We start from the raw sequence: 25137 nt of genomic DNA, 5'->3' as shown, positions 1-25137 counted from the left end.
TCAGAAAGTCCATAAAGCACTCAGAAACTTTGGTGCATCTCCTTTTAGAGTAGAATATATATCCAGTGAAGAGTAAGCATTGAAATCAGCAGTTCATTAAATCTTCTAATGAGCAGACCTATGGCTATATAATGGCGCGTTCAATGACAATAGGAAAAAAAATAAATACGCATGTAGCCTAAAAAATGTCAGCAATCGTTCCAATGTGAAATCAAAAAAATAAAATACAATTTTTGATGGAACAACTGAATAAATCCAGTTGTGAGAACAAGAAATGTGTTTGCATGTTTAGCAATATAAAGTAGATTTAACAGATAGAATCTTGACCTTTTTAAGTTCATACCTCCAAATCTGTCCTCTGTCTCCATTGGTGTTTTCCAATAGATTATCTGCCTTTTTGTCTCAGGATCGTGTTGGAAGATCGAAGTTTCATTGCATGTAATCACTCCTTCCAAAGAATTTTGGTTCTTTCAATTAGTTCCAAAATGTCTCCACCGATGAATTTTTTCCTTTAGATCGGGAGTTAGAAGTTTTGGGACAACTTTGGCCGACACTTGCGTCACGTTTTGATGCAAAATTTGCCGATCTTTCTCTTTATCAATGGAGACCATTTCTGCTGTCATTCTTATCCTGTCATCTTTTAGAATGATTTGTTCGTCTTGTTGAATGTTTTTGATGTGCATGGGTGCCAGAACACTTATGTTCTTGGATATCCTTTCTGCCTTAATAAAATCTTTTATTCCATTCAAACACACGTGGCATACAGAGTTCCCCGCACAGGGCCTGGCCAAGGTGAGGCCCTAAGCGGACTCTGGAATGAGGCACCCAAACACTACCCCCCACATTGGTTTATCTATATCTTTTCTGTCCATTCACACTTTAGAATATTGGAAAATACGTAGTTTAAAGCATTTGTTTTTAAACCGAATTAAAACTTTTTGACACCATATGAACAAAGTACTGTTGTTACTACATAGGTTTTCACTTTTTTAGATTCAAGCAAATAATAGCAATACCTTCATACTGATGACTGATATTTTAGGTCATGATTTGTGTAATTTGAAATTTTGGTGCCATACACCTCTGAATACAAATATTTACAAATGAAATCATGGAAGTCTTCCTTCTCCAATGATGCTGATCAGTCCGGTCATTCTCAGAGTAAGAGAGTTTCAGGCATGAGTATTTGTAAGGTATGTTTAATTGCACGTACAACCCAAAAACAGTCTTCCTCCAGCCCTGGATGCCACCAGCACTGAGGAATGAAAATGCAGTAAGCTAGTTTCTACTCACCTCTGCTGTAAATTGGTCATACATATTGTGACACAATCACACATCAGCTTCGTTTTCTAAAACAAATATGAATAGCACTCTTAGTTTGGACCCTTCAACGTCTGTTTTTGGCTAAACTGTCTCTAAACGGACATGTTCAGACAAAAGTCCGTGACTAGCAGGCTCCTGTTTGGGAGATGAATCGATGACGGTAACCAAACTATGAATTAACACCCTTTCAGTCCTGACACACACGGAAAATTACAACGTAATCACATGAAGTGTTTCCTCCCCCGCCTTTACTACTAAGCAAACAATTACAGGAATTAGCAGGAACGCTTTGCATAACGCACATCTGTGTGCTTTAATTAACCTAATATCTGTGAAAACACACTCCATGGTTTCTGCTCTGTTACTCACAGCCTGCATGAGCCAAGACTCAAACCTGCAAATGGAGTGCTTTGTTCAAAAGCCTTCATTTTTTTTAGTTACCCGTTAAAATCAATAATTCAGTTCTTCATGATAAGAGTTACAGCTGTCCTTGAGCTTTACTTCTTAGAACAGCAGGAAGAGAAAGCTAGTCTTTATCTTTGTTTATAAAATGAGTGTAACTGCCATCTGCCTCCAAACACAGAGGAGCATTTCCCCAAATGTAGTTAACTTCTAATCAAAGGAAACAGCCAATTGATCTTGTTTTAGCACGAGAAGACATCATATTTGTATGTGTTGTTCAGAACCCACTATTTCCTCCATCCTGCAGATGAAAGACATTTAGCTTGATTCCCAGTGATTCATCAGATAATTTCATAGAATTTGGTGTAATTAGCACATTTCCTGTTTCTTTTTCTTGGTATTACAACACTACAGTTACATGCTTTCTAGCTTTCTTAACTCTCTCCATGAAACACATGCACTACGTCCCCGTAAACTGGTTTGAAAAGGCAGTGTTAATAAAAATGTTTTAAGTCGAAAAATCACACACACCTTGTCTTGAGTTGTTTCACCTGTGGCTAACTGTCATGCACATACATGTGGCAGTAGAATATCTTCTATCTAATGCTAAAAAATTAATTTATGGGATCATTTGAATGTCTCGAAACAACAGAGTCAAGATCAAGGGGAGCTATACCTATGTGCAGTAATTTTGAAATCGTGTGACAGTGAGAGTACAATGTGAGAGTAAAACGTTTCTTTGTCTTGAGTGTTTTTAAAGGTCACCTATTTTACTCCTTTAAGACAAGTTTATATTGGTCTTAGACATCCCCAAAACATGCCTGTTAAGTTTTTTTGCTGAGAAAAACACTCCAGTATTGGATTTTTGCATGTGACTGTGGCTTTAAATGTTACTCAGCTGTTTTACTCCACCCCTGACCATGCCCCCCTTGCCTCCCTTTTGGCACAGCTGTAAACAGCACAAAATGTGAGAGGGGTCTAGCTGCAGCCGAAGCCGCTACAAACCATGCTCCGTACAGAACACGCCCCCTAAAAAACACACCCCATTGATCCATACAATAAATTAATTCTAACCCTAACCAGTGGAATTTAAAATGCTAAACCTAACCCAGGAAGCTAATTAATTAAACTACACACCTACCCCAATGAGCTACCCCTAAATCTAACCAGTGGAAATTAAAATGCTACACCTAACCTAAGGCGAATTAAGGCCTATCTAAACTAATTTAAGTTAACCTTAAACTAAGCAAATAGCACAAGTGGGCGTGTTTTGTAGGGGGCGTGGTTTGTACAGTACCAGCAGCTGCAGTTGGGTATTATTGCAAAATGTAGGCAGTTCACTTCCTGTCTCCATCACTACTTTTTTGGGTGATGTGACACCAAATGACCTACTGTATACTGTAGGCAGGGTTAAATAGCTGCCATCTGAGCTCCAGTGAGTGTACCTGCTTGGTTTTTAATCCGTGTCTGCTGCTATTTTTCTGTCGGTTGTTTTTTTTTTTTCACATTCCTGTCACTGCTTTCAGGACTTGAAAGTGGCCCTTGTTGTTGCTTCCCCCCTGATTCGGCCCAATGGCACAGCTGTAATCAGCACAAAACTTTGGCATTTGATAGCACTTTTCTCTGCAGGTAACACCTTCTGCCCCCAATCTGGAGTTCTGTGGGTTACGTGACGTCATCTGCAACCAAACTGTTTATCTTATTTGCATGCATTGGAGTTAATTTGTACTCGATGATTCTTCTGATAATAAGTTTAACACACAGCTTGTACTGTATGTGAAGCAGATAAGTTTCACAGAAATCTCTCCGCCTTTGTCCTTGGAGCATTTTTCATGGTCAAACCCCAAGTTTTTGTTGGGGAAACAAAAGTAGGCAGTTTGGCTCATGACAATGTAAAGAATATGGAAACGTATACTGTTACAGGTTCATTTCTGCTGAGTGCTCACAGTGTTGCTCTTTGAGTCGTAGTCGTGCTTGGCAACAAATTACAGGCTTTCAGATTTGGAAACCAACACCCACTGACCTCAGATGTGTGAACAATACATCTATTAACCACCGCATCCACAATGATGTCAACACAGGCAGTCTGATTTTAGGTTAGAGCATTTTTCAGCACCTGTATTTGATTATGTAAGGGCTTGTTGGAAACATCTGATGTGATTTAACATTTGGTACCTGGCAAAAGTTGACAAACCACAACTTTTCTGCTGAATTTAGGGATAGCTTGAAAGACATGCAAGCTACCGAGAGGAAACGGTGGTGAAAAAAAATATCCTTTGGCTGGCATCTTTGATAAACTCCTTGCTCATGTCCCTAAAGGCAAATCATAAACCTAGTATAAGTCTGGACCTGCATACCCCCTTAGTGATCTCCTTGGTCTGAATCTCAGCTGATACATAAGGCATGTAAATATGCAGCAACGTACTTTATAGGCAGTGCCCAATCTACACAGTGCAAACATATTTCTGCTTTTCAGGCTTTATCATTCTTGAAGCACAGAGTCGAAGGAAGATTACGCCAAAACGAATTTATCTCCATAACATCGAGTTAATCCCCCCACTTAGTATCAATTTACTCCTACAAGAACTGCATGCGCTCTCAGGTTTCTAATACGTTGGAAGTAATGAGCTCCTCGATACCGTTTTGGCATGCCAGTCGTGCATTATGAAGACACTCTGCGTCAAGCTGGTAGAACAAACAGTCGAGATCAGAGGCAATTTTTAAAAGTTTTACTGCACAGTTGACTTGTTAAAAGGATGTGCTGCTCTCTGAGCGTGAACAGATATACTGTATGAGCAGGAGAGAGCGATCAGTGCCTGTCAGTGGGGATGGAGATGCTCAGTCATGGTGGGATGATCACTGAAGTATGTTTTCTTATGAAATCTAGAAAGTAAAGACAGGAAAGGCTGACAAGACTTGGAACCACTGAATCATGTGATTCACTTCACTGATGAAAGTACAGGAAACTACTTGATGTTGAAATATGAACTAAAGTCCTAAAGTAGAAAAGTGCTGCAGTCTGAAAATTTCAGATTGTTTTTAGAAATAATGGCTGTCAATTCCTCTGGTCAAGTCAGGTATGGCAGTGTGGCACTTTTCAGCGTCAACCTTAATCCTGTTCTGGCCATCCTCCAGGCCTGTGCCAGACCCATGCCCTACCTCTCCACTTATCCACCCTGCTGCCATCTCCATGACGCACGTGGTCGCCCACACTGATGGACCAGCCCACTGGGTCTTGGGCACCCAGTATGCAGCGAGCTGGATCAGGCCCGGAAAAGAGTGCCAGGTGTGGTAGAAGCACAGCTGCTGTTCCCATGTCAGGCAGCTGACCCTTCACATCCTTGCTTTCCTGACCGTGTTGGCGTTAGACACATGACCTTGCCAACGATACCCAAAGATGTCCAGAAGAGAAGTTGTCTCAAAGGACTCACAAGAGTATAGTAAGACTGGGAGGACCAGAAACGGGAGGGTCTGCAACAGAAAGTCCTCTGGGCTAGAGAAAAAGGACCATCCAGATTGTTATCAACACAAAGTTCAAAACCCATTTTATGGCTGAATCTGTGATGGGTTAAGGGTGTATTAGTGCAACATATGCTTCCTTCCAGACAACATCTTTTCAGGGACATCTCTGCTTATGCACAGTTACTACTGCATGACTTCACAGTAAAAGAGTGAGGATACTAGACTGGCTTGCCTGCATGTCAGACCTGTCTCCCACTCTACATGTATGGGGCAGTATAGGTTGAAAAATATGACATGGAAACCATCCACTGTTTAGCAACTCAAGATGTAAGTCATTAAAAAATGGTTATGTGATAGAAAGCTTTGAAAATCTCGTAAAGAACAGGATAATTTAGGCAACTGAGCAGGCACTCGACCCTTCACAGTTTGCCTATAAGGCTCATAGAGGAGTAGAGGATGCCACACTAATGCTACTAAACCTTTTCACCAAACATCTTAAAAATAGCAAAACACATGCCAGACTGCTGGTTTTATTTTTTTGTTTTTTTCCTCTGCTTTTAAACACTATCCAACCTCATATCTTGCCATGAGGCTTTTAGAGCATTTTAACCTGACTTTTAATCTTGTTGCCTGGATACTTGATTTTTTAACAAACAGGTCACAAAGGATCAAAGTAAATAGCACCATATTTGATTTTCCTTATTCTTCTACAGGCTCACTTGATATAATCTCTAATACACTAATGATCACAACTATTGTCAAAAGAGCAGAAATATAAAACCAAAGCTCCTAAAGGAGGCAGGGGGAAACAATGTGTCTGGAGAGCTGCAGGTGTAAGGCAGGGCTGGTTTTAGTCATTTGGAGGCCCAGGGCAAAGACCAGTATGAGGCCCCTCCCCCTTTAACTATAGAATTAATAATGGGTGTAAAAAAATTAGAAAGTATCTCTTTTATGTTAATGAAGCCACAGAACTCCAGTAAATGCCCCAGTGTGAGGTATAAATACCAAATAGCCAACCATCATTCATCAGCTCTTTGAAAAGCATCTCATAGCTCAAACTCAGAACATTCTAATATCTTACAAAATCTTTAGGCTGGGTGGAACTTTGATAACGCTGGTGTTGGGCCGAAGACTGGTATGTGCAAAATGACCACTTTTCAGGGAATGAAAGAAAAGTATCTTTTGACATCTTTTATTGCTTTAAAATTAAACCCACTGACAGATGTAAAGGGTGACCAATAGCACTGATTTATAAAAAAATATTGAAATCATGAAAACATTAGATACAAGGTTTTAACCTGATGTCAGTGATAAATAAAATAAATATATGCTCGTTATCAGTGACACATTGGTTCTTCTGACACTATACAGACATTTGCATCCCATTTAACCTCATAATTATCCACCAATCCACTGTTTAATTTCATTTCAACTACAGATTAACAGAGCTATTATCTATCTTACATTCTGGGTTTGGATTGTGGCTCTCGCTAAAGTATTTTTAGACAATGTGGCTCTTTGGTAGAATAAGGTTGATTACCACTGCATTAGATATTTATTCCTCACAGCTGCAGTGTAAAGCCAGCTCTGTTCTCCATGACTGATCTCATCCTTTAAATTCAGAGTTTCAACTTCTTTATCATGATTTGGTTTTAATCATCAATGTTTGTTTTAACATTTTAATGGCAGTTTTAGATATCTTTTTGTGGATTGTGTCTTGAATTGTAAGTTGCTGTCTGTGTCTCTGGGATGCTGAACTCCTGTCTGCACGACAAACTTACCCTTTTGGGTACTAATAAAGAACCTTTAACCTTGGATAAAAAAAAATCCACTTTGAAAACTTCAACAGTAAGTGCCTTCAGTCCCAAGATGCTTCCAGAGTGTTGTTAAAAAAAATGAAAGGTGATGTAACACAGTGGTACACATGCTCATGTCCCAGCTTTTTAGAACATGTCGCAGGCATGAAATTCAGAATGTGTGAATATTAGGGGAAAAAAAATGCGTCAAATGTATTGCACTTTAATAGACATACTTAAAATCAGTCAGGAATAAGAATGTAATAAATTGGGGCTAAATATTGGCCTGGTCATTGTTGTTATTTTTGTGAGTCAAACTGTGTCAGGTTTCTTAGTAAGAGTAGCTGCTGAACTAATCCTTTGTTAAGGGCAGCCAGGGGAGACTGGGTACAAAGTCGTGCACTTCATCTCTCTGAGTAAATCTCTCATGCAAATCTCAAGGTGTTATGGCCAAACATTGTTGCAGAAAGCTTCAAACTCATTAATCCTTGTTTGTAGCCGGCCTGTGGGAAGCTGGGATCTGAGCGTGGAGTGTGTAAAATGAGGCCTCTGTCTTTTCATGTGTGATAGAGTTTCTCACCTCTTACCACCATTCAGAAGGATTAGAAGGAGAACCAGTCGGTGGTTGCTTGTTTGGTTTTCCCCCCACGGAGCCAATTCTCGCTCTCTCAAGACGTATGGCCACTCCAAAGCCTCAGGCTGAAATATAATCTTGGGCTCTGTGCAGCAAATCACATGGGCTATCCTGGAAACAATGCACCCAGGTACTGTTGGGGGGGGGGCTCTAAGAGAAAGTGGATGGCATGAACCGTAATGGATACATGCTGGAGTTTGACAATTTCAGGGTTGAAACAATATATCACCTTTGTCATATCTGTGTGAAAAGGAAGGAAGGATACTGATGGATCAAGTGGAATTAGTTTATTATAAATCAGGCACATGGTCCTCTGCTTAACGCATCTCCCATGGCTGCAAGCAGTCTCTGTTCAACATGAACCAATTAACTTGTTTGTTGTTAATGGGTGCTGATTTTTCTGCTGACAAATCCTTTGAATTAACAGTATAGGGAGCTGCTTGCTTCCTCATGGCTGGTCTGACTCTGGCACCTGCTTAAAGGTAAGGAGAGACTGTAGGGATTAACTTTGATCCAAGATTAAATCACAGTTTCTTACAATAGTGTTGGAACTGGCTCTAGTTGTTTTTCTGCAGAATAAAAATCAACTCTGCTTCTCAATTTTTCTTTTTCAAACTGTTATCTTTGGCATTTAAAGGCACAGTAGGTTAATTTAATCAAAATAACAAAATGTGATGCGTAGATGTGCAGCCAGGGGGGTGGAGGGTTTCCAGTTCGGGTACCTCAAAATTCCATCTCTGCTTTTTGCAGATGATGTGGTTCTGTTGGCTCCCTCAGCTGAAGACCTACAGCAGACATTTGGATGGTTTTCAATTGAGTGTGAAGTGACCGGGATGAGAATCAGCATCTCCAAGGCCATGGTCCTCTGCTGGAAAAAGGTGGATTGCTCCTCCAGGTGGGGAGGGAGTCTCTGTCCCAGGTGAAGGAGTTCAAGTATCTTTGGGTCTTGATCATGAGTGAGGGTAAAAGGGAGCATGAGATTTACAGGGGGATTTGTGCAGCATCTGCAGTACTGTGGGCGTTGTGTCAGACCGTTGTAGTGAAGAGGGAGTTGAGCTGAAAGGCAAAGCTCTCCATTTACCAGTCGATCTACCTCCTAACCCTCATTTGAATGACCAGTAGAACAGAATCACCCCTGCTTTCCTTCTCTGGTTGTCTAAACACCACTAAGTCATGAACACTACCAACACTTGCCATGAGTTCTAATTAATTGGTGATTAATTTGAACTCATGGCAAAAGATTGTGCCTTAATAGACGTATATTAAACCTCGAAAGCTTTGCCATTTATAGGTGCTTTAATTTTCAAAAGAACACAAGTTAACAAAAAGAAGAAAGGAAAAACTTGCCTACTGACTGCAGGGCTGTCCGAATTATTCACTGCATCTTGCCTTGTACATCATTTCTTTGCTATGTGTGGATCAATAAAATATCTGTTCTGTTTTGCTGCTCGCATCTTTAACCATTTTAAAACAAAAAGAAAACCAGCAGCACTCAGTTCTATAAATCACGACCCAAAGGGGGCTCAGTCACCCTAGTAGATGAGCAAAGTATGGTTTGAGTCTTCTCTCTGACACCCAGACATCACAGGGAAACAGCATGTAGGGGTTAGCTACAGAAAGGGGAGATAAGTAAGAACAAAGAGAGCTGTCCCATGGTGTCAAAACAAGACCTCCCATTTCGCCCCTATAGTTGCTTCAGCCTTGAACAGATAGCAGACACTCCTTAGGCTGTCTGGGAGTAGGAACAGAGGCTTCTTTAGACTAAACTATCACACAACCTGCTCTGTTTTTGGCACCAGCCAAGGCCTTCAGGCACGCTGGGAGTGTGTCTCTGTGGTTTATTAAAATTTGGCCACGAGTTCTGCATTCCCAGGATGCTGGGAAATTTGGGGATTCAAGGTTTTCTTAAGGAAGAAACAAATGAAACTGTAGTTTTCTCAAACTTTGCTGCTTTTTAAAAGTAAAACATTATAATAAACAACACATTCTACCACAATTCATGAGTTTACTTGAACTATCCACGCTTTTTTAACTCTCTTGTGATTTTATCTCCTTTGAACATACTTGTTCTCAGCAGTTTCCCATTATAATCTAATTTTCAATTTTTTTTTTTTTTTTTTTTAGAGAGGAGGACCATAGAAAGAGCCAGAAATAATAATGAGAATGGGGAATGTCACAATCAGGACTCTTCCAAGAGCTGGTCGCCCAACAAAACTGAGCAATCGAGGGAGAAGGACCCTAGTCAGAGAGGTGACCAAGAACCTGATGATCACTGTGACTGAGCTCCAGAGACCCTGTGTGGGGATGGGGTATAGTTTCAGGAGGACAATCATCATTGCGGCCCAACACCAATGTAGGCTAATTGCAGAGGGGTTAGATGGAAGCCTCAGATCAGTGCAAAACACATGAAACCACCATTCAATTTGCAAGAAAACTCCATGTGAAAGCTAGATGGGCTTCCGCTTACAGTGTCCATATACTGAGCAGCACTAGCCTGTACAGCTCAGTTTAGTACTGGAGCTGCCCATATCCATATCTTTGCCCAAACAATGCTGGTCCCTCCCCTTTATGGGGGGGGGGGGGGGGGCATTCCATAAAAATTAACATGATTGGGTCTTAAAATATAAAAACCGTACAGTTAAATAGTTACTGAGAGCCAGAGTTTAATGGCCAGAGAGATAAACGTATAATGTCGGCCATTTGTGAAAAAATACTTGCAACTTAAGAATATGAAATAAACAAAACTATAGATAAGGGATGCACGCTGTTCATCTCTAAAACGGTAAATTTGTTTTTCAAATCAGCTGGCGCAGGATTTATGAGTTGGTTAAATTAATTACCCATCATTTTTATAAATGTAGGAGTGAAGTCCCAGTCTATAACGCTCTTTTAAACAGTGATGAACCTCTCGCCCCTAGAGGCCACTGAAGCTTCAGTTAATGGTGGCTGCTTTCCTGTCTGGCACTTTACAGATGTAAACATGAGAAACTTGGCGGTGGTTTAGCGGTTAGCATGTTGTAGGAACGGCACGGTATCACCGTTTTTTAAGGTAGTAAATGGAAATAAAATGGTATGTTGGCTGTCGAGGGTTGAACTCGCGTTTAACTTCCACCCGGAGTGAAAAGACGCCATATATCAAAGTACAATATTAAACTGCAAAGAGGAACGAAGGCAGGCAGCGCTAGCTTGTAATGTTAGCCTTGCTGTAGAGAGTACATCAGGCTAACAACGTAACACCCGCTGACACTATGTCCCTATGATGAAGTTGTCGATTTTCTAAGGATTTTGTCCTCTTTAGAATAGTCAGTAAAACGAAATTTAAATAAGCGTTAAGCTGAATACAGAAATACATGCTCAGGAACATCCTTACTAGGCTATAGATGTACACGAGTGTGTGTTCAGGTTCCTTCATCAAACTGGGCAACCAGACATCTCGTGACTGGAGATGTCATACACCAACTTTACATACCTTTTGTGTGATGTTAACACTTGACTGTGGTCGATAAGTTAGTCAGTGTGTGAAAAAGCTGTGAACAGGCAGACAGTCTACAGCTCCTGCTGTCACAGATAATTGCTAGCTCTAGAAGTCATTAAGAACACAGCAGCAGTCCAACATTTGCCTGCTTTACTCCTCTCTGGTCCACCCAGAAGACACAGAACTCTTCTCTGACATTCTTTCATCATTTGAGAATTAAAAATCATGCCTTAAATTATGGATTGTTATTTGTTTAAGGCACACAACACAACAAAATGGCTTTTAACCGTGTTGTTACAGATGTTTCCTAACCTCCTACCATTCAATCTGAGGGCTTGTTTTCCCCCAAATGGGGGTGTGGCCACATTGGAAAGCACAAGGAGATGTTGCACTGCTCTTATCCATGGGCCCGTCATGAATGTGACTGACAGAATGTATGTCCAATCACCCTTTCCTAAATGCTCTGTATGGGACATTTGAAGGACTGAAGCAAGATTCTAGGATTTTTAGGGTAACAAGTGCAATTTCACTACAAAAAGCGCTTATATGAAAATTTAGTGTGACCAATGCAAGTAGCTAGATTGGGGTTTAAGGTGTTGATAAAAAGCTATTTTATTGGTGAAGAGCATATAGCAGCTGGGCAAATATCTGCTGATCAATTGATCACCAGTCTCTTAAAGTTTACAGCCATATACCTCATTCACTCACAGTATTTCATTCTGTGTAACAGCTTTACCAGAAATGTATCTTAAAATCTAGTAAATATGCCAAAGTATTAAGTAAGTAAGTATTAAGTAGTAAGAATTGAAATAAACTTTCCTTGTGATTTTTTGGTGTAACCAAATAAATGAGCCTTGGTTTATACTGTGTTTATCTTGACAGACGAGTTGGTGCAGATAAAGAATATTAAAGATACCTTAGGCTGTTATTTCCTGACATCCTTGAAGCAATCTGAGGACAACAAAAAGAGGGCATGATGTTCAGAGGTTAACCAGCTTGATCTTTGCCATGTCCACCTCTGTAAACCCTTCTGCCGCCTCCAGTTGATTAAAATTGTATCCAATCTGAATTTCCATGGTGAATCCTCACCCACTTACTGTATATTGACTGTGGGTAGTGTTCAACAATGTGATGGGAATGTGATTGGACTCGGTGCCTGGCGTAGGCAATCTTTATATGAGAAATCAGGGTGCTGATTGGCCTGGCCTCTGAAGGATGTGTTCAGGATGTAGATTATCAGCTACAGAACATGAGAGTGGAATAGAAACATACTGAGTTCAAAAGATTATATTCCCATTCAATGTATTAAACCCTTTGTGGGTTTCTCCACAAGGCATACCACCACTTTTATTTATGTGAATACATTTATTGAAAGAAGGATTTGGAGAGATGTTGATGTCTCTGCGTCTGCATCTGCTGGAGGCTAATATTAGATACCTTTAAAAAGACCTTCTATCGTCTGCACAGCTACAAAGAATGAGCCATTTTAAGTTGAATGGTTTCCATGTTATAATTTTTATTTTCTGTTCAAACTTTCCTTCATGGGGGTGGGGCAAAGTTCCAGCAGGACAAATGTAACTACAGCCCTCCACTGCTCCAAGCTTATGGTTTTTAAACCAATGACCAATAACTCCTGCTTTGAATACCATGCAGTAAAGGTCACTGCTTAAATTAAGACTTAAATTGTTGTTGTGTACTGCCCACCAGAGGGTCACTTGGACTGCTGATTGTTATGGGAGACATGAACATCCACATGGATAGAGCCCAGGCAACTGGTTTCATTTCTTTCTTGTTCTCCTTTGACCTCAAACAGGTTCAAATGCCTCCAACACACAAAGCTGGCAATACACTGGACTTGATCCTGACTTGTAATTGCTAGACCCCACTTCACCTCTCTGACCACTACTTTATTCAATTTTCGTTTGGCTTACCAGAGCTTCAACAAAATACTACTCAGTTAATATCATACTGGAGAAATATTCAATCAATTAAACCAACACAGCTGTCTGACAAGGTCCACAAAGGTTAACAAAGCTACAGTCACACTCTGCTCCTCACTAACCTCCTCTCTGGATAAATGCTATCCTCTGGTTTCAAAGCCTGCTCAGAATACTCCTCCTAGTCCCTGGTTCACTGAGGTCACCAGAGAGCAAAGGGCAGGGCTCACGGCAGCAGAGAGAAATCAAAAAAAAAAAAACACTGACTTGACCATCAGCAAAAACCTGTCTTATTTACCTAGCTTTAAAATATGCTGAGACGGCATTTTATCAAGCAGAGGGTGTTGCCAGTGATCGCGCAAATTCTTCTCTGCTTTTAACTCTCCTCCAAACCCACAACCCTCAACTATGTTGGCTCCGGACATGTTTGCCCCATACTTTCCTGACAGGTTTCTACCATCATTAAACAATTCTTTAAGCCTTACCAACTCAGCTTTCTTCCACCAGCTAGCCTGTCTGCCATCACTTAGCTAATTCTCTCAACTGAGCAAGAGCGAAGTTGAAACAATCCTGTGTTTTCGCAAAGGTCTGAATACTTTTTTAAATGTGATTATTTGTTTATTTAAAATAAATCACAAAAAAAATCTAAACTTCTGTTTTCACTTTGTCATGATGGGGTACTGAGTGTAGATTAAGTAGAAAATAAATGTTATTTTTTAGCTTCAGGCTGAAGACTTTCTGAATGCACTGTAAAAAACTATTGTTGTTTTGATTCTGATACCAGTATCGAAAATACGTCCAATACTGCTCAAAATGCAGTTAGTGTCATTGGCGAGTACTTGAGTTAATGCACCAATCCAATACTGTTTGGTTTAACTTTATATTTTGCTTCGTCTAGTTGTGTTAATGTTTGCCCTACAAACCGGAAATCAATTCTTCTTAGCTGCCGGAAAGCACTTCATGCATGGGCTACCATTTTTAGAGCAGCAAAGAAGAACCAAAGGATCGACTGCAGCAGCAAAGATTGGTGGCTGCGTGACAGTTTTTCTCTGAACGTGATCATCAAAATGCCTTCCATACTGGCGCTGTCGCACACAACAAGAAGTGACACAGTTTATCAAAAGTTAAATAACTTTTGAACCATAAATTGTTCCAGATGTCTTAAGACAGCTTTAGAAATATTGGAGGTTTGGATTCTGAATCTATAAATGGATCCAGGAATACCTGTCTCAGAGACAGCAGTGTGTTGTTTTAGGAAATAAACTTAAAACAAAAAGGAAGGCCATTTGTGTTTGGTACATTATTTCTTTATTGCAACAATGCTTCTTGGTAATAAATCTTATACCATTGGAAAACCTGTTTATTACCCTTTTAAATGATGCCACATATGTAAGGATCATGCATTTGTGGGATGAGCAGCAGAGCTGAGTATGTGGGTTGAGCGTCTGGTACCCCCAGGTGCTGCCATTCAAGTGTCTGATTGGCAGCACCCTTGAGCATGGGCCCTGCTACAGTGGTCAGTAGGTGTCTGCTTCAAGAATTGGCATGCCACGTTTGACTGATCTGGATAGGGCCTGTCGGTTGGGCAACTTCAAGCTGGTGTTCCGCAAAACCAAGTTGCGGCATTGTTTGAAGTGAAACCTATTACCATCTCCAAACTGAAGGCCAAGTTCCATATAACGGGGAATGTCAGAGACAGGCCGCGAAGTGGGCGTCCCAAGAAGACAACACCCCAAGAAAACTGTTTTTTTCACCCTGTCAGCAAGAACTCTATCCTCAAGATGAGGCACCATTTAAAAGGGTAATAAACAGGCTTTCCAACGGTATAAGATTTATTACCAAGAAGCATTGTTACACGAAGAAATAATGTGCCAAACACAAATTGCCTTCCTTTTTGTTTTAATTTTAATTCTTCTGTTTCTACTATTCTTCAGTTCTGCAAGTTTCAATACTGGGTCCTGTATAATTTACATTATATATCAACAATATCACAAATGCTGTTACAATTTGTAACATCCATCTTTATGCTGACGATACAGTTTTATACTGCTTTGCCACAATATTGCACAATATTGAGCTGTTGAGCTCCTCCAGCAAATCTTGGATCACCCACAGCATCAAGTGGTATCAATATCAGTATCAGCTAAAATGAAGTTAAAAATATCAGCAAATCGTATATTGGCAAAAATCCCCATCCAAAACCAATATGTTAGCAGTTTGTTTTAATGTCAGCAAGTTTCTTAAAATGGAAATGGATTGAAAAAAAGAGGCTATATTAAAGCTCAGAAGGCTGTCACAGTAATGAAAGATGGTGTAAAATGACGGTTTTATGTGCGGCCAGTGCCTGGGTGTGGGTTAGCTACCAGTGAGGAACAATGGAGGGTGTTTCCTGTTTGAATCAAAGCAGCTCTGCTACCAGCTTCCTCTGATTACTGAGGGAGTGTGTCCTCTGTGTTTGTGTGTGTGAAATCAACTGAAGGACGTCTGCTTATTACACACGATGGTGTTTCCTAACCCTGCATATAGATTGCACATCTGACCACCGCAGTGGTTACACACAGCAGATATACTATATTCTGAAAAGGCAGCAGGGACCGTCTCAGTATTCATATACTTCCACATAAGAGCTGGAAGGGGTCGGGACCCTATCAGCTCTCTACCCGCCTCTGTGCGTAAATCAACAGGTTCTCCATACGTCATCGCGTCCTAAATCTGTAAGCACTCGGGCCAAAAACAGCACAGCAAAGACAATGTAGGAGTGAGAGGTGAAAACACATGAGGTTTAAAATCTCATTAGTAATCTGATTCTACAGGCCGCACGCCAGACTTATGTGACTTAGGTGAGGCTTTGAAGCTTTGCTTTATTTTCAGGGTTTGCCTGACATCATTACAGTGTTGAAATACCTTATATAAAAGACACAGTTCAAGTCAACATGTTTTTACTGCTTTTTTTTCCCAAAAGTACAAAAATCACCCAAGGAGCAATTCAACAACGAACCTTTGTCCAGTAAGTGGGATGATTCATTGCCCTTATGTGTTGAATTAATTTCCACAGTTAGAAATAGACTGTAAAAATATCAGCCCTTCAACAGGATCAACGGTACAAATAGTCCTAAAAGGCAACACGTCTCTTAATTTAGCTCGGCTACATTGTGTAACTGATGACAGTTATGAAGAAACAAAGGCATTCATTTAAATTTCTTCCCAAACCTTCATTTCCTTTCCTTAAGGTTATATGTGAACACATCATGATGACCATTTACCTTTGTCCACACTCAGCACCCCATCATGACAAAGTGAAAACAAAATTTAAGAATTTGCAATTTATCTAGAATAAAAACTGTAATATCACTTTGACAGAAGTATTCAGACCTGTTGCAACAACGGTTTAACAGTCCATTTCACTAAATCTTTGCTGAGACCTTGATTTGAGTCCACCTGTGGTCAAAAAAATGGATTTGACATGATGTGTTAAGACACACACCTCTAAATCAGTGTTGCCAGATTTTGCCACTCCATTTTAACATTTCCTTTCTACATATTTTCACTCTATAACAATTCACACAGGGTTCAAAGTGATGGTTACGCTGACAAACAAAATCATTTTCAGATGCCAGTTTTAATCAACATGGGTCCATAGGTGTTTGGTGATTTATTCCCTCTGAAAGAGCTCAGAGCTCCCCCTGCAGGCCTGGAGACTTTAGTTGGAATGACTGGTTATTCTAGCTTTTTTCTGCTGCATTTGTTTTCTTGGTTTGTGTGTTTCTGCATTTGCATCCTTACATTTTTTCCCTTGTGTTTGCTGTATATGTATTTGTATAGTAAAATATTTATACAGTATCCACACAGTGAAAGGGAGGTAAAATAAAGACCAAACAGTGCTGTTCTGCCAGAAAGTTCCTGAAGATTAATCTGTTTACTCGTCACATTAGTGAAGAGGGTGAATGCATTCCAGGTTTAATTCTTCTCTCTTATTGTGACAAACAGGTTTCACAGACTATAAGGAGATTTTCTGGCAACAGGAAAGGGTCACGTATTAAACCTATTGTTCAGTAACCGGCTCATATTGTTGTGCTGTCAAAAGCATTGGACAATGTCAGTCTCATGTTTAAATTCCTCCCTCGTGTTGTGTACAAGCCGGCAGAGGAAGTGTTTACATCTCCTGGACAGTTAGCTTTGTCTACCTAAATGTTTTTTTTCTCTCTTTTCTTCATTATTTAAACAACGTCTCTGAAACTATCTACTGTGGTGTTTCTCAGTAATATAAAATTAATGATAAGCTACTCAGAAAGTCAATTTAGAACCACATTTTACAGACACATTAATACAAATGTAGCGCATGCAGAGAAGGAGCTTTTCAATCATAGTATAAAAGAGATAAAAGCCATGGGAGCTGTAATCACTGTTTACTGTTGGCAGTGACTGATTCTGTGGAGCAATCAACTTTTGTGATGATGCTTCATGTTTGTTTATGTCTGCAGGGGGGTTCATCGCTCTGCTGAATGTGATAATCAGGACATGAAGTTTTGACTGACGTATGAGGGAGCGGATGAATGAAAAAAGAGAGATGTTGATGTCAGTGGACCTGCCGGGGTAAGTGTTTTACAGCATACCATGTCTCCTCAGAGAGAGAGCTGTAGGCAGTCAGAGCTAATGGAAAGACTAAAAACTTGAATGCAAACCTTAGGGAAAAATCCCACATTCCTGCAGAGTTTTTCCAGGAGGATGGGTGAAACTTTTTGCCAGGTGTTTGAGCATAAAGGTCCTTGAAAACAATCGTGGCAATGGGCACTTAAATGTCCCGTGAGGTAGTCTGCACCTGCTTCTGAAACAATATGGCTATTACTGTGACATCACTGTTGTTATATTATAAGAGGTGAAGCACGGACAATTGCAGGGAAATATACCAAAGTCATGATGCTCCAGCTAAAGCCCAAAACACACCTGCTCCAGGCCGATGCGTCGTCATTTCACACGCTTCAATTGCCATCATGAGGCAGGGATCACTTCCCTGCCTCATGGGGTAAGTGAGAAAACAATGGGAGTACAAATATCGATAGGCTGATTATCCAGTCAGGTCAATAGAAAGTCATAACATCAATCCACACATCAGATTTCAGCTTTCAGTTTGAAATTCCTCCTACACACCTGTTTCTGCTCCTCTGTACATCCTCACTAGCAGTCAGCAGCAGAGATAGAGAGGATCCACTCCTCTCTCTGCTGCGGGAAATATTTCAGACAGAGACTACTACAGGGATCTGGGGGGTCCTCCCTTAGGGATTTTAGAACATCCGACTCTGAATTCCCTGAGTTATGGAGAATATTTTTGCAATCATATGTGAAAGAAGATGATTAACATCGAAAGGTTGGCTAGAAAACAAGGATGGGAGAAGAATGTGTCTTGGTCCAAGAGCCTTTTAAAACTTAAGACCTCTCACTGGTAAAAAAAATCAGACTTTTATAACACTTTTTATGGCCTTAAATTTCAAATTTGCAATTTAAGACTATTTAAGATTTTTGAATATAATCTAAGATTATCTCTGATTTACACTTAGTTGTTAATCATTTGCTTTTGCTTTCTAAGACCAGTTATGATACCTTGCTGGGTGGCAGTGTAACCACTTTGGAACTGTCAGTAGCTCTCACTTATGTGTAGAAGCCTGTTAAATAGAATTTCTATACTGCTTGGTCACGCTTTCTTTTTAGAGGTTTAGCTTCATCACCATACTCTACCATCTCTTAACCTCCGCCACTGTATCACACAGTACAGAGTACTAACTGGCTACTTTTTGGCTGAAGGCTGGTATGTGAACAAGTACCGTAAAACAGCATACACTTCCATTTAAAAAATCTCTATGCACTGCCAAAGTTGCATTGTTGTGAAAGCAGGTGACTGGGCACTCTGTGGGTTCTCCCTGTTGAAAATAATGGTCTTGTTATAATTACTAGAAGCTACTGTTTTAAGGAAGAATGTTACAGATCATAATGTTGCTTTAAGTATTATTATTAGTATTATAGTAAGTCTTTTTATTCTCACTTGTTCTGTTTAATGTAAATAAACAGAATTCCACATGTAGACTTAAATTGTAATTTAAAAATATCTCTCAAAACCAGCCATATATTGGTCTTAAATCTCCATTTCCTTCATCTACATTTGGCTTGAACTCCTCCCTCAGCTACTTACGTTTCACATGCAATTTAGCAGCATTTCAAAGCTGAACTTTCTGTCCTTCTGAGGTAATTTAATTCCCTGTTGTCCCAAGGTAAAATCCAGTTCAGCCCATTGTGTCATAGAAAAATGTCAAAGGTCTGCTGCAGGAAATGCCTGACTGAAATAGATAATCATGACAGAGGGAGGTTTGCACAGCATCATTTCCTCCACGGCTGAAGACTGTAAATATGCAGCTGCTGCTAATCCCTTAAACAATCACATTCAAGTTTTGAATGAGCTTGTTATTTTGTATTATATGTTTTTTTTTTTTTTTTACTATAATTAAAAATCTTGATACACACAGATGCCCACTCCAAAGCAACGAGAAAAAAGATCACCACATAACCAAAAACCTTTTCCTAACACCAAAAATGATCAGCAACCCCCAACATGTGTTTCTTTTAATCTTTTAATTAAATATACTGATTCATTACTCTTTGGATATGTTGAGTTTTATTCCTGCCTTTCTTTAATACCCTGGACATTTCTAAGTGAGATTAATGGAAACTTACAGGGGGCACAAAGGCAGCACTGTCAATGATAGGACATGATAGTTGGATGGCTCCAGCATGTGATCACTAATCTGATTGAAGGCAGACTTAAGAGAAAGACAACCTGACCTGTAAAATGTCATGTGAGAGCAGCTTTAAAGTTAGCCATCCAGTCTGTCAGTGTTCTGGGCTCCACACAGTAAGGGATATTCAGTTTCTTTTCAGTAATGCACTGTTTTGCATAATCATAACATTTGAATATGAATTATTAGTTTAATTTGAAACTGTTTTGTATAATGTAGGTTGAAGTTTCAGGGTCGATGCTGCTTTAAAATTAACTGTACACTCCTCTTAATCAAGGAACATCCTAAGGACAAATAACTTTTAAGAGACTTCTGATCCGGGGACCCTTTTTTTTTTTTTTTTACACCCTTAAAGGTGCAACAGATAGTTACCGTTTGGTGCAGACTTCAAGAGCAGTCTGAGGGCAGACCGTATCTTTGACGGCCACTTTCAAAGACGTCATCTCTGTCAGAATAGAAATACACGCTAAAACATTTGAAATAGAATTGGATTAAATTTCCATCAGGGTAAGGTAAGGTAACAGTTAGGGGACCAAAATTCAAAAGTTAAAAACTAGAGCTCCAAAATCTACTTACAACACATTTAAAAAGCTGATTTAACAGTCTACTTACAGAAAAAAAGCTCATCTACCTTGAAAAATTTCTAACACGGAAAGCGTAGCATAGCATAGCTACGTTAGCTTCATAAGCTTTGTAGCTAAAGTTGATCTCAAAAAGCATCAATTTAAGCTACATAGCTAAGTTAGCTTTAGCAGTGTGCTAAGTCATACAACTTATGGTTTATGTATGATTTTTATCCAAATTGAAAAAGACTTGTACAACTGTAAAACCTGTCCTTAAAAATAAATGAGTGGCCTAGTAGGTCATAATAATGAAAAAGCCAAAATTGTGAAGTAAAAATGTAGCGTTTAATTCTTCTTTTAATGCTGGCCCTCTTGACTTGAGAAAATAATTATTAAATTTTTTAAACTTTATTTCTGTCAGTAGCTCACACAGGTGAGCTGTTGTTCTAGTGTTTGAATATTTGCACATGATAAAATTGGTTCCAGAATATCTTTACCCAAACACTAAAAGTAACATGAATGCTTTTTAAAAAATAATTAATAGTTGAACATTATCATAATAAATATACTAAATGCATTATTATAGGCTTTGTCTTTAGAAATGGTCATGACCCTTGATTTCCCCAACTTCCACAAAGCCCTGCCCATGTCCCATCTGTTAACATGGGTGATGTTGAATTTATTGCCTCTACTCCAGCCAGTCAGATATGGGAGCTCTTAATCTGTTGGCTTCCCTCCTGAGCAGCCATTGCTATGTCCATCCTAGTACACAGTCTATGACTATTAGTTGCTGCCAGATGCCTTTACCTGGTTTAGTTCTGAACCCTGATGTACTTCTCTCTTTTTTTTTACTTTATGGCTTTGAACCTTTGAACAGGGCAACATTGGAAGACTTTGAAAGTAACTGAGACCACCCAGTGAATGTGTGAATGTGGAGACTCTCCCTTTAAACTCTGTCAAGACTTCCTCCTTTCACTCACTTCATAATTTACAGCCACTAAAGGTCGCCTTAAGAATGAGTGTAAATAAGCGTAAAAAATAAACTGCTTGCCCAGATGACTTATCTGACCGCTTTGTGGAAGAACTGTCTGTACCTCTTCAAAGAAAAGGAAAGGAAGGTCTTAGTTTCAAGTTAAAGCCTACAAAAGACCTTTTTGTTTTAAATTTTGCAGTAAATTTGAATATGAGGCAATATGTGGGCTCGTATGCCAAAATGTGATTAAATGATTCTGATAAAACCAGTCAGAAAGTGACTGCATGTAGAATTAGGCATGTTTCAGGGTAAATTAAACTCAAATAACTGGCTGTTTGTGCCGACAACTTCCAAGATGTAAAAAAAAAATAAAAAGATTTTAGTCTTTTCCCTCGTGTGTTCAGCTTCAGTGTAGTTGACGCCAGGTCATGCAATCTGAAGTTGTCTTGACACACTTGAGAGGCTGAGTCTGTCCAAGACATTCAGAGAAAGTCTGAAGTGTGACTGCGAGTCACTGAGGTTAAAAAATCAAGATGCAGGAGAGAGAGAGAGAGAGAAAGAGAGCAACATATCTGTGTGTCTTAGAGCATTTCAGAGCTAGACAGCACCACAGCGTCTGGATCTTTGTCTCTGTGGGAAAGTTTTCTATAGTTTTAAAGGGGGGAAACCTCTACAGGCTGGTCTGTAGTGTTTTAGGCAGTGTTGTGTATTTGTTTGTGTCTGTTGAAATGGCTGATTTACAGTAACCCTCCCCTCCAGACCAACATAAAGCTAGGCTCCATTGTGAGCGCTGACCTCTTTCTCTGCACAAACACTACGCTTCCCTCACTTCCTGTCACGCCTGCTACCAGTCTTTACTAGAGTACCCACCGAGTCTTTCTACTGTTTAGTCAGTCTTTTCGGGGTGGGGGTTGGGGCTTTGTGAACCATATATCTCAAGACAGGTGTCTGCCTCCCTTTCTTGACTAAATGTAGCTCGCTTTTTCTATTTTCTATACTTATTCAGACCTAATGTGGTCAAGATTTGTCCAACCTGCCTTAGTTGAGATTTTAGTTGATTAGAAAATGTTAGCCTATGGACATGCTGAACAAAAATAGTGATTTCTAAAATAGACTGCATAACCATAAACTGTAGAAAATATTGGACAAAGCCTGAGTGACTTCAGCTATTTAATTACTGAAGGGAGCACCATTCATACACTGAGAAATTCAAAGTGCTTTACAGTGAAGGCATGACATTAAAAGCACTGAAAGACATTTAATTTGAAAACATAACATATATCCATCCATCCATCCATTTTCTATACCCCTTATTCCATTCCGGGTCGGGGGGGGGGGCTGGAGCCTATCCCAGCTGTCATTGGGCAAGAGGCAGGGTACACCCTGGACTGGTCGCCAGTCAATCGCAGGGCTAACATAACATATAAGGTGAGAAAAATTAAACAACATGACATACTGGTGCAGCATCGGCAGTGTTACAGACGTCGTACTGTTGTAACCCCTGTAAAAAGTTGAGTACTCTCATAAGTTAACTGCTGAGCTGGTCTTTGGTAGTTCTCGCGGTATTTCGGCGCCTTCGCGTGAACTCAGTCACATGACGCACGTGAGTCATGTGAACTGATCCTTTGAAAATCATGGCGGTTCAGTCGGTCGGGAGACGTGGGGGACGCTCCATACAGGGCTGCAGCAGATGTTTACAACCTAAAACGAGCCGGTTGAAGCAAGTGACACGCTCTAAAAGTCGACTTGAATTGGCCGGGTTTTTTCTGTTCCTGATCTAAACCAATCTAAGATGGCGAGCTTACCCAGAACCTGAACCTGAACTGATCAGCGTTGATTTCTCCACCTGTGCGGTAGGAGATCTGCATTCTAGTTCTCTCTAGCCCAATGCCCCCCACAGCTCTCATCTCAATGCTCTGGATTGAACTTTTGTTGCATTCTTCCTTGGACTTTAACTGAAAGACATTCACTGAATTCATCCTGATCTCAGGGGCATAGAAGGAGACTCAGTTGAAACATATTGAACTGCTGATACATATCGATTGCGGATTCATAATGAACTGCTGATACTAATGGACTGTTGATTCACATTGAACTGCTGATACATATCGATTGCGGATTCATAATGAACTGCTGATACATATTGACTGTTGATTCATAATGAACTGCTGATACATATTGGACAGAAACCAATTGGGTTATCGTTGGGTTAAAGTGTTTGTTTTGTTTTCTGTTAAAACGGTCATGACTGATCTGTATATATTGTAAATATTCTGCACTATAACATAATACAAAAGGTACCTGCAATACAACTTACCTGTCTACTGCTTGTTGTTACTGGTCCTCAGCCTCCTAGAGTGAGCCTAGAAATTATAATTTGATTCTAGCCCATCAACTAAATACTTTTGGTTTTCATTGCTTACCTGTTAGCATTTTTACTTTCCAGATTTCCCAACTGCATACTGAGTGTAAATGCTACACTGTACCGTTGTGGTAAAGAGGGAGCTGAGTCGGAAGGCAAAGTTTTAGATTTAGTGGTTGGTCTATGTTCCAACCCTCATCGATGGTCATGAACTTTGGGTAATCGCCGAAAGAACGAGATTGCAGGTTCAAGTGGTTGAAATGAGATTCCTAAGGAGGGTGTCTGGGCTCAGCCTTAGAGATAGGGTGAGGAGCTCTTGAAGTAGGGCTGCTGCTTCTTCACTTTCAAAAGGAGCCAGTTGATGTGGTTCGGCCTCCTGGTCGTCTGCCTGTGGAAGTCTCCTGGGGGCATCCAACTGGAAGGAGAATCTGAGGTAGACCCAGGGCTTGCTGGAGGGGTTATTTATCTCATCTAGCCTTGGAATGCCTCGATTTCTCTGGGAAAAGCTGGAAAATGTTGCTGGGGAGAGGGATGTCTGAGTGGACTTGCTTTGCCTGCTGCCATCACAACCCGGCCCTGGATAAGCGGAAGTAAATGGATGGATGGTCAGCAAATATACTTGGGTGGCTTGAAATACCTGGGTGGCCTGCAAAAAGTATTTCTAATGTATGAGAATAACCTAAAGGGGCAGGTTCCTCACTTTGACAAAATTTGTCAAAACTGTTCCACAGGGACGGTTTTGGCAATTTGGAGGCCCCAGGCAAAGACCAGTATGAACAAAATCTTGAATCTTGAAGCATTTTTTTCTGCAATGCCAGAGAACTTAAGGACATACTCAAATCTTAAATACAAATACTCAAATGCCCAACAGTGCTTACTCATCACATCTTAGAAGAGCATCACAGCTCAGACTTGTAGCTCAGATCCCTCTTCCCAATAACATTTTTGATACTGCACAATCCTTCCAGTGAGTCCTTTGTCTACCCTGAGGTCTCCTCACAGGTGGATGCGCCTGTGAGACCTTCACAGGGAGCTGGAAGAGAGGAGACAGAATCACATTATCTGCAAAAAGCACAGATGAAATTCTGAGGTCACCGAACTGGAAACCTTCCTCCCCCAGGCTACACTACAAAATCCTGTCCATGACAGTCAAATCTGAATCTGTAAAAAGGAGCAGCTCTGGCAGAGGCCCACATGCACAAAGAATATGTATGACTTTGTGCCAAGAATGTGGAGACAGCTCTTACTTTGGTTATACAGGGACTGAATGGCTTGTAGCAATGGCCCTGGTATAAAACCCTGTTCCCCCAAGGAGCTCTGCAAGGGTAAAGAGCTGGTTTCCTGCCAGCTCAGCTAGCTACGACTCACCACATTTAAACATTTTAACATGTCCGTAATCTAAGGGGAAAAGTCACCATTAGTGCA

At 40.3% G+C, this 25137-nt stretch overlaps 1 protein-coding gene across 3 annotated transcripts in view; it reads left to right on the top strand.

Annotated features, from left to right (window-relative positions):
* Positions 1–25137, top strand: part of nts (neurotensin) — a 118340-nt gene that overhangs the window by 32696 nt on the left and 60507 nt on the right. Inside the window, exons 1-2 of one of the 3 annotated variants that reach the window (XM_041795918.1) lie at positions 8446–8536; positions 17511–17622. The exons of 1 other annotated variant lie outside the window; for it this stretch is intronic. The gene's annotated coding sequence lies outside the window, so the exon portion shown is untranslated. Of the gene's footprint in view, positions 1–8445; positions 8537–17510; positions 17623–25137 lie in introns of those variants that run through there. One more of the 3 variants, XM_041795917.1, reaches the window with a different exon arrangement.

The sequence above is a fragment of the Cheilinus undulatus genome, linkage group 9 (assembly GCF_018320785.1).
Source record: "Cheilinus undulatus linkage group 9, ASM1832078v1, whole genome shotgun sequence".
NCBI classification, from domain to species: Eukaryota; Metazoa; Chordata; class Actinopteri; order Labriformes; family Labridae; genus Cheilinus; species Cheilinus undulatus.
The sequence above is the reverse complement of the archived record's forward strand: the minus strand, read 5'-3'. Positions and strand labels throughout refer to the sequence as shown.